Raw genomic sequence first — 10,843 nt, forward strand, 5'->3', positions numbered from 1 at the left:
TCATCCTTTTCCTTTCAATTTACCAAATAAATAAATTTAGGCAGGGACTCAATCCATATTTTCCTTTTACTTTTCTATACCTTATATAGAATTCAATCTTAATTTCTTTGTTCTTACCACACAATTTCTAAGAGAAATTGAAGTTAATACAAGAGAATATAATGGGAGAGAAAGTGATGCAATAAAAAAAATATAGAAGAAATAAGAATAAAAAAAATAATAATAAAGAAATTCATGTAAGAGAAAATAATTAAAAAAAGATAAATACTATTTTTGTCCCGAGTTATGTAAAAATTAATAATTCAATCTGTTTTGTTAAGTGATAATTTGAAGTTTTTATTTTGCAAAATGGAATAAAATATAATCTCGTGCCCAATTTTTTGGTCAAACAATTTTTTAAAAATGACGAAAATACCTTTGAATTAAAATAATTAACAATTAAAAATAAATTTTTAATATATTTTAAAATATAAACTAAATAAAAACAAAAGTTTAATTGATTTTATATTAAATTATTATTTTTTTCTCTCTCTCTTCTCATCATCTTCATCTTCATCCATCTCTCCCATTCCCGTCAAAGCAGATACCATCAACAGAGGTCCACTGTAGATCGACAAAAGGCTGGGTATTGCCTGGTCAAAGGCGTTGGCTTTGAGTGGATCTGGGCGACGATGGGCCAATGACGCGAGGTTGAGGCTAGTAAGTGGATTGGTGCATAACTATAAACTTGGTCGGCTTTGTCGTCGACGGCAACAGGATGGGGTCAAGGGTGTGTGGGCGCCTTCAAGAGCAGCTTGGCATCATCGTAGATCCAATATTGGGTTTTCTAATGTTCACAAGCTTCTAAGTTTAGTAAAATCCTCTTCGATTACATTTTGGGCACTGTAGATTCATTGGTGGGTTTTATGATGTTCACAAACTTTCAATTTTAGTAAAATATTCTTCATTATCAAACTTTATACCATCAACTGGGTTATCTTGTCTTCAGATCTTGAATATAGAAAAAGATGCATTTGCTTTCAAATAAGTGGTGAATCAGTTGATGAATCCATCAAGAAGATGAGGATGGTGAGAAGAGAAAGAGAAGAAAGAAGAAGAATGAAGACGAAGAAGAAGACAAAGATGATGACGTTGAAGAGAGAGTGAGGAAAAATAATTTAATATTAAATTTAATTAAACTTTTGTTTTTATTTAGTTTATATTTTAAAATATATTAAAAAATATTTTTAATTATTAATTATTTTAAGTCAATGGTATTTTTGTCATTTTAAAAAATTGATTGATGGAAACTGGGATTAATTTGTTCAAGTTTACAAAACTATCCATTTTTAAAAATTTCTTAGAGGTTTGGAATAGATGGAATTTTTGTAGGACCTTTTTTTGTTGATGGGGTTTATCACGACTTTAGCTACTCTAGCGGTTTGGTCTGTTGCTCGAGAGTGCTAATTATTCTATTTTTTGATGTTAGCAATGTATAGCGGTCAAATAAGACTATTTTTTTCTCGAAGACTTTTTATTTTTTTTTTCTTCACGTGGGAATTAGAATTAATTTCAATTTATCTACTTCTATATACGTGGGGAAGAAAAAAATGTTTGTATTCAGCTACAAAATTTATTTTGTATACAGCAAGAAATTCCACTTTTTTATTAATGAGAATTCTCAAAATAGCCAAAATGTTATATTCCATTAAAAAAATTTGAAAAATACATTAAAAAAACAACTTTTTATATCCTAAAAAGTTATTCTCTCAAAAATACTGAACACCTCGCTTTATTATTTGAGAGCAATTTTTTATTTTTAAAATTATATATGTTTTTTTAATATCAATGTCAAACAGATTCTAATTTATTGTTTGAGAAATTATAATTATTATTATTAATCAATGCACGTCCACTACAATTCTAGTGGAAATGGGAGGGAGTCCTTCAACTAAATACATTATTCATCCAATAATAATTGAGATTTTTTAAAAAATATTAATGTACAAAAATATAAGAGCTATACTTTTCTTATAAAGTATGGGAAATACAATTAGTATCTAACTAAAATATGAAAATGTTTTTTTTTTATCATAGTTATGTTTTTTTTTAATTTTGAAGGTAATTTTATTTTTATTTTTTTTCCATCACTTTTTTTTATTATTTTTTCTCTTTTTTCCTTACTTGTTTTTTTTTTTTTTTCATTTTTTCATTTATTTTTCTACCAATTTTTTCCTCATCTTTTTTTCTTTTCATTTTTTCATTATTCTTCTTATTTTTTTTCATTTATCTATTTTTTTCTTTCATTTGTATTGTTTTTTTTTCTTCATATTTTTTCAGTTTTTTTTCATTATATTTTTTCTTCATTTTTGTATTTATTATTTTCTCATTCCATTTTTTTTTTCTTTTTTTCACATATATGAGCTTTTTTTTCTTCTTTCATTTTTTTCTACAAATTTTTTCATTCATATTTTTTTTTCTTTTCATTTTTCCATTATTTTTCTTTTTCTTCTTCTTTTCATTCTTATTTATTCATCTATTTTTTTTCATTCATCATTTCTTTTGTTTTTTTTTATATTTTTTTCCATTTTTGTACTTATTCTTTTCTCACACATATATTTTAACATTACATAATTATTCTACTATTTTTTTTATTTATTATCTTTTATTATTGTAATTTTTTTATAGTTTTTTCCACTATATGTAAAAAAAATTCAAATCAATTTTTTCAGCATTTTCTTTTTACTGTAACACTTATAGGAATACCAAAATTTGGAAAGAAAAATAATAAAAATATGAAAACGTGAATGGGTAACTGGTTACCTTCACATTCTTTGTATGTATATTTCTGAGGGTAACTGGTTACTTTCACGTTCTGGTGTGTGTATATTAATGGTTTTTTTATGGTAACTAGTTACTTATGTTACTAAAATTATAGTTACTTCTTCTTCTTTTTTAATGAAGTGTTCTCCCACTTTTTCCTTCAAATTTGATGTTTCTTTTCATATTTAATATGAGTAACTCATCACCCCTCTTAAGTAACTGGTTACCCGTCTTATGGCAGAAAGTTACTCATCTCAGGATAACTGGTTACCCCTCCTCGTGCATGTTATTTAACCTAGTTCTATGATTTTTTTTTAAGATCAATCAAGTAACTGGTTACCCTACCCAGGATTTGAAAAAAAAACGTACAATCTTAAAAAAACATGTTTATAATAAATAAATAATAATTTTAAAAACAATTCATATTACAAAAAAAAATTGCAAAACAACCAAAGAAAAATTTAATATAAAAACAATATAAAAAACAAATAACCTAAAAAATAATAATCAAATTACAAACATACCCTTCCAAATTTGATTAAGAGTAAAACTATAGCATAAACAAACTTTTATACAAAAATATGGGAAAATAAACTCATAAAAGTGAAAATTCTTAAAAAAAACCATAGATTAATTTTTTTTTGAAAAAAAACCATATTTTTGCACACTCTATTAAGAATCTCATATAAAATATAATTTCCTCGTAATAAATCATGAATTGCTAGTCCATGCATTGTTAGATTAGCAACGCGATACACATGATTAACATGAGCACTTTTAAATATAAATATATATATGGAAAGATACATATGATATAACAATGTATCATGAAAACTAGAATAATGTCTAATACCAATGTATAATTCCCTAAAAAAGAAAAACCACCATATAAAGATTGTGCTATGGATAAAGCATTAATCACAATGGAAGAAAAAGATGGGCCAATAATGTTGTGTTTAAATTTAACTCTATAAAAAGCTTGATTCTCTATCACTTTATCAGATTGACAAAAAGTAGAGGTGTCTTGAAAGAACAGTCATTAGTTATTTATGCATAAGAGTTGCAATAATGGCATGATACCCCTGATGACAGAATTTTGCACTGAAAACTTATTCTTTCTTCCTCTTCTTCCTTTTTTTTTTTTTTGAGATGATTTTACATAAATATTCAAGTGTTACAAACTTCACTGCATAAAAAAAAATCATTCTTTAATTTTGAATGTAATTTTTTTTTATTTTTTCCTTTATTTTTTATTATTTTTTCAGTTCTTTTTTTTCTTTTTTTTCTTACTTATTTTTTATTTTTTTTTCTACCAATTTTTTCCACAATCTTTTTTTTCTTTCCATTATTATTATTCTTCTTCTTTTCATTTTTATTCATTTATCTATTTTTTTTTCTTTCATTTGTATTGTTTTATTTTTCATATTTTTTAAGTTTTTTTTTCCTTTTTTGTTCATTTTTGTTAATTCTATTTTTTCTTCATTTTGTATTTATTATTTTCTCCTTCTTTTTTTTTTCTTTTTTCACATATATGAGCTTTTTTTCATTATTTTTTTCTTCTTCCATTTTTTCATTTTTTTTCTACTAATTTTTTCATTCATGTTTTTATCTTTTCATTATTTTTCTTCTTCTTCTTTTCATTTTTATTTATTCATCTATTTTTTTTTCATTTTTGTACTTATTCCTTTCTCATTCCATTTTTTTTTCACACATATATTTTAACATTACATAATTAATTTACTATTTTTTATTTATTATCTTTTATTATTGTAATTTTTTATAGTTTTTTCCACTATATGTAAAAAAAAATTGAATTTTTTTTAACATTTTATTTTTGCTGTAACACTTACAGGAATACCAAAATTTGGAAAGAAAACTAATAAAAATATGAAAACAATAATGGGTAACTGGTTACCTTCATGTTCTTTGTGTGTATATTTATGGGGTAAATGGTTACCTTCACGTTCTGGTGTGTGTATATTTATGGTTTTTTTATGGTAACTGGTTACCTATGTTACTAAAATCATAGTTACTTCTTCTTCCTTTTTTAATGAAGTGTTCTTCCACGTTTTCCTTCAAATTTGATATTTCTTTTCATATTTAATATGAGTAACTCATCAACCCTCTTAGGTAACTGGTTACTCCTCTTATGGCAGAAAGTTACTCATCTGAGGATAACTGGTTATCCCTCCTGGTGCATGTTATTTAACCTAGCTCTAGGATTTTGTTTTACATAACTGTCAAAGATCAATCTAGTAACTGGTTACCTTACTCAGGATTTGAAAAAAAAAACGTACAATCTACAAAAAAACATGTTTATAATAAATAAAAAATAATTCTAAAAACAATTCATATTACAAAAAAAAATTTGCAAAACAACCAAAGAAAAATTTAATAGAAAATTAGTAATATAAAAACAATATAAAAAAACAAATAAGCTAAAAAAATAATAATCAAATTACAAATATACCATTAAAAATTAATAAAACTTAATTAAGAGTAAAACTATGGCATAAACCAACTTTTATACAAAAATATGGGAAAATAAACCTATAAAAGTGAAAATTCTTAAAAAAACGCCATAGATAACTTTTTTTTGAAAAAAAAGCCATATTTGTGCCCACTCTATTAAAAATACCATATAAAATATAATTTCCTCATTTATATACCACTTGTCCGGCCCATTATCATAAATGGGCTTTTATTGAGCAAGCAGTGGTTTGGAATGAAGGCTTTTGCAAGGGTTCTATCTACGAGAAATTAGAAAGTAGTGGGTGTCCTAATATACTAGTGAAGTCATTGAATATACATTAGATTTTACACTTGGTACATCGACTAATATACTAGTGATAATTGGGCTCTTAATAATATGTTAGAAATTTTTTCCCTTCAAAAATAATAATACGGCAGAGTTTTAGTCCTCTTAAATGATTGGTATAATAATATACGTTACAATCATATGCTTTCGAAATCAGGTAAACTAAGTACAAAAAGAGACGTAATTAGTGCATTGCTGACGCTATTATATTCATGGATATATTATACAATGAGTGTAAAACTCGATATCTCAGCCATTTAGAAATACTTATATATATAGACTAAATTGAATTTTAAATCAAGAACACAACCTAAATTTTCAATAATATTTTAGAAAGATTGTGTTAGTATAATTAGTTAGTTGACAATTAGTGGTAGTTAATGTTACTGTCAGAATTCTTATTTAGAAATAATATAGCCACGTTGCATCATCTTAATACATCTAGATTTAAAAGGGGAAATTTCATATTATATGTACAATAACTTAGTAAATTTTTTTAATATGCCACCATAATTTACTATCCCAAATATATGATAATTTCAATTTTTTAGATAAAAATACCCCTAACATCGAAATTGCATTGAAAAAACATCGTTTGAGATATTAATCAAGTTTTCATGATTGCATTGAAATAGCATCGATGTACCATCAATTTTGCATCGAAACACTATCGATGTACCATCGAAACATCATCGATGTACTATTGATTTTGTATCGAAACACCATCGGCATCGATGTACCATCGATTTTGCATTGAAATATCATCAATGTATCATCGATTTTGCATCGAAACACCATTGATTTTGCATCGAAACATCATCGATGTACCATCGATTTTGCATCGAAAAAATATCGTTTTGGATAAAAATCAAGTTTTCATGATTGCATCGAAACATCATCAATGTACCATCGATTTTTTTATGCAAAATCGATGGAGTTTTGATGTTCTTTCGATGCAATCATAAAAAGTTTTTTTTTTTTTTTGCCAAAAAGAGGTTTTTTCGATGCAAAATCGATGGTATTTCAATGTAAAATCGATGGTACATCGATGGTGTTTCGATGCAAAATCGATGGTACATCAATGCCGATGTTGTTTCGATGCCAAATCGATGGTACATCAAAGCTATTTCGATGCAATCATGAAAACTTGATTATTATCCCAAACGATGCTTTTTCGATGCAAAATCGATGGTACATCGATGGCGATGGTGTTTCGATGCCAAATCGATGGTACATCGATGCAATCATGAAAACTTGATTATTGTCCCAAACGATGCTTTTTCGATGCAATTTCGATGTTAGGGGTATTTTTGTCTAAAAAATTGAAATTGTCATATATTTGGGATAGTAAGTTATGGTGGCATATTAAAAAATTTCACTAAGTTATTATGCATATAGCATGAAATTTCCCTTTAAAAGACATACCAAAAATTGAATAGTGTGGTGATTCCCATCTAGTCTTGTCTTTTGACATGGTTGCTTCGTTAGAGTCTTGTTGTTAAAGTTTTTGAGGGTTTGTTGTTTTAGTAGAGATTTGGTTCGTGAAAACATTGTTTAAGTCTATTTCGTGATTTTTCTGTCATATTGGATGGAGTCTAGTAGCTCTGTACTATAGGATATTGATGCCCGAAATGCTGAAATTAGCATAGAGGAAGAAGAGATTGGAGGAATCTCGTATGACCATGTGGAGGGTGATGAAGAAATTGATGCTCGATGGTGTTTGGTAGGGAAATTCTTCACTGAAGGGATTATTGATTTCAATATTATGCAACACCAGATGGCTGCTTTATGGCGTCCAGGGAGGGGCATGTATGTGAAGGAACTACAACATAATCTGTACATTTTCCAGTTTTATCACGATATTGATATTAAGCGTATGATTGAAGGGAGCCCATGGACGTTTAACAGGAAGCAACTAATTTTTACAAGGTCGAAAGAAGGGGACGTGCCTCGGAATATACGATTGCATAAACTTGATATTTGGGTCCAGGTTTTTGATATGCAACCGGGCTTCATGTCCGAGAGGGTGGCAAGGGATGTAGGAAACAACATTGGTGAGTTTATTGAATCTGATCCCAATAGTTTTATGGGAGTTTGGAGAGATTATTTACGTATCCGTGTGACTCTCAATATCGACATTCCACTAAAACGAAGGTTGAAGATCCGGAAGAGTGGTAGTAACTGGTTCTGGGTGACGTTTAAGTATGAGAGAGCCCCTACATTTTCCTTCATTTGTGGTCTCATTGGCCATTCAGAAGGATTTTGTGAGAAGCTTTTTGATAGACCTGTTGAGCTTGTAGAGAAGCCATATGGAGCTTGGACGAGACCTCAACCTCGTTGGAATAACCAATTGATTGGGGCACGGTAGTTGCGCTCGGGGGAGGCGGCTCAAACGACGGTGGCTGGAGGACGAGGGGCAGCTAACTGCATGCCAAACATGGGAATTGGCCCTAATCACGTTGATATGGAAGTTATTGCGAATGCTGTGGAGGTAGCAGAAAACGTGGGCGTTGATTCCACAGGAATTGGTAGTCCTCAGACTTTGCCTCAATTGAGAGGGAATCGTGGGATTTTAAGTAGTAATGGTAGATTCAATGCTGATGATACAACTGATGTAATTCAAACGGATGGGCTAATTGTCATAGACCCAAAACGTAGACGAACTGTAAAAAAAGATACAGTTGGGCCTGTTGAAGAGGTGGGCCATGAGAAATCTGGGCCTGGGATGGAAGATAACCTGAGTATTTCTGAACAATAAAAAAATGCGGTGCTAGCGGGCCTTGGCAGTGGGGCTCGCCTATCATCATGAGCACTTTGAGTTGGAACTGCCGTGGGCTTGGGAACCCATGGGCCATTCAGTTCCTCAAAGAGTTGGTTGTACAAAAGAAGCCCAGTTATGTTTATTTGTGTGAAATTCTTTGTTCTAGAGAGAGGGTGGAGTATGTGCGCCGTCTGATTGGGTTTGAAGGCGCTTTTGTCGTGGAAGCACAAGGAAGGAGTGGTGGTATAGCTTTGCTTTAGAAAGGGAAAGATGAAGTAAGTTTACTCATCTTCTCTTCTAATCATATAGATGTTTTGATTAAAAGTGATGGCCCTTGTGAGTATCGGTTAACTGGCATCTATGGGGAGCCAAATAGGTCCTTACGTAGTAAAACTTGGGAGCTAATTAGGACTCTGAAATCGCAAAGAGATACCCCTTGGTGTCTGATTGGGGATTTTAATAACACCACTAGTCAGGAGGATAAAAGAGGTGGTTTACCTTATCCTAATTGGCTGGTTCAAGGGTTTCAAGATGTGCTTCAAGAGTGTGGTCTCCACGATCTTGATTTAATAGGATACCAATTATTTGGGAGGCTAGCCGTGGCACTGATAGGTGGGTTGAAGTTCGTTTGGATAGAGGGTTAGTGAACCAGAGTTGGCTGGATCTATTTACTTTGACTAAGCTATATAACTTGGAGGTGTCTTCATCGGATCACTGTCCTTTGCTCTTAGAGCCCTGTTATCGGCAACTTGTGTTGGTTCACAGAAGATTCAGGTTTGAAAATGCCTGGGTTTGAGAGCCTATGTGCCATCAGATTATAGAAGATAACTGGCATTCATGTATGGGTCTGCCTCTTCAAGATAAGGTGCGGTTCTACAGTGAGAAGTTGGCAAAGTGGGGTAAGGAGATTACTGGCAATTTCAAAGCCAGAATTTGTTAGGAAAATATGTATTTGTCTCAATGGAAATGGTAAGAAAATTACAACTTGAAATTCCGTTTTTAGTCATTACCAAATTAATTAAACCATGTGAATTAATTAAAGTGTGGACTGGTAATTAACTATTTAAACAGATTACAGTTCTGACGGGGCAGAATCCGAACTTGTCAGGATAGAAATTGAACACAATAAAAAGACAGTGCAAAACAATAAGGAACACAACGAATTTTTACAAGGTTCACTCGGATAACCTACTCCTTGGGGCCATGCCTAGAGAATAAAACCAATTAATAAAGAATCACAAGTACAAAATATTGACTTAAACAAAACAAGACTCCCTTTTGAGATTTGCCGCAACTTTGTTGTACTTCTCTTCACTAATCTGATCTTGATTGAAACGATCAACCACTTGAACTCCCTTTAATGGCCAGCGAGTGCTTGCATCCTCCCAATGCAAGGCTTGTAAAAATCCTCTCCCGAAGACTTATAAAAGTTGTGTTCAAATTACAATGTGTATTCACTCATGAACGTGGTATAAAGTCACCACAAAATCTAAATTCTCATATTACTACAAGATCATATGAATACTATGATCTTGAATACAAATAAGGAACTCTCATAAATATTACAATACACTCACAAATTATGCATCTAAGAGTTCACTTTTTCTCACTGCCTTTAGATCCCTATTTATAGAGTCATTTTTTGTGCTCATAAAGACTAAGAAAAAATCTCCTAATAAAGACAAGAATAATTGAAGATATTCTTGATTGATGAAGAATTGCCTTTTTTAGAAGATGCTGATCCGACATATACGATTTTGGTGGAGACAACTAATACCTGTGTCGGATCAAAAAGCTCAAGATAGAAATAACAATTAATGACAACAAAGATTTAGTTTCTTGTTTTTTATAAACTTGAGTTGCACGAAAATATATAGACAAATATTTCATAAATGACTTTGAGTAAGTATTGAATATTTGTAAGATATTACTTCCATTTATAAACAAATTGTGATAAAATACAATTAAATAAGGAATGTAAATATTCCACAAATCACAAGAAATGGAAAGTAATTTCCGAAAAGCACAATAAGGGAAACAAAAATTGATCTTTTAATAAAAAAACATATTTCTATAAAATATGCCAATTTTAGGATTTACACAACTCTATGAAAAATATTACAATAGACAAGGATTGATTAAATAATGTGTCACAACTCTATAACTGAAAATACAAATGAACAAAAGAAGAAGAAGATAATAGTGAAATACAACTCTTAGTAAAAGATTACAAATAAAGTAAAGTGTTTGAAACAAAAGAAAAGAAAAGATTACAACTCTTAAACAAGAAATACAAGTAAATAGAGAAGAAGAATATAAAGATGAAAAGCAATAGAATGAAAGAAAGGAACAAGAAACAAAAGATAAATAACTCTCACTCACACTACCAAAGTGAAAAGTGTTAGGGATGATCAATGTAACGACCCAAATTTACTAATAAGGCTTAAGGGCCTTGATTAGTG

The 10,843-nt window shown here is 30.0% G+C and overlaps 1 long non-coding RNA gene across 1 annotated transcript; it reads left to right on the forward strand.

The window, feature by feature from the left end:
- Nucleotides 1-517: 517 nt before the first annotated feature.
- On the forward strand, nt 518-1,651 carry LOC133793785 (uncharacterized). Its single transcript, XR_009874954.1, has 2 exons — nt 518-896; nt 989-1,651. It is a non-coding gene; the product is annotated as an uncharacterized LOC133793785 (long non-coding RNA).
- The last annotated feature ends 9,192 nt before the right edge of the window (nt 1,652-10,843 follow it).

This window comes from Humulus lupulus, chromosome 8, assembly GCF_963169125.1.
Source record: "Humulus lupulus chromosome 8, drHumLupu1.1, whole genome shotgun sequence".
In the NCBI taxonomy this organism is placed as follows: domain Eukaryota; kingdom Viridiplantae; phylum Streptophyta; class Magnoliopsida; order Rosales; family Cannabaceae; genus Humulus; species Humulus lupulus.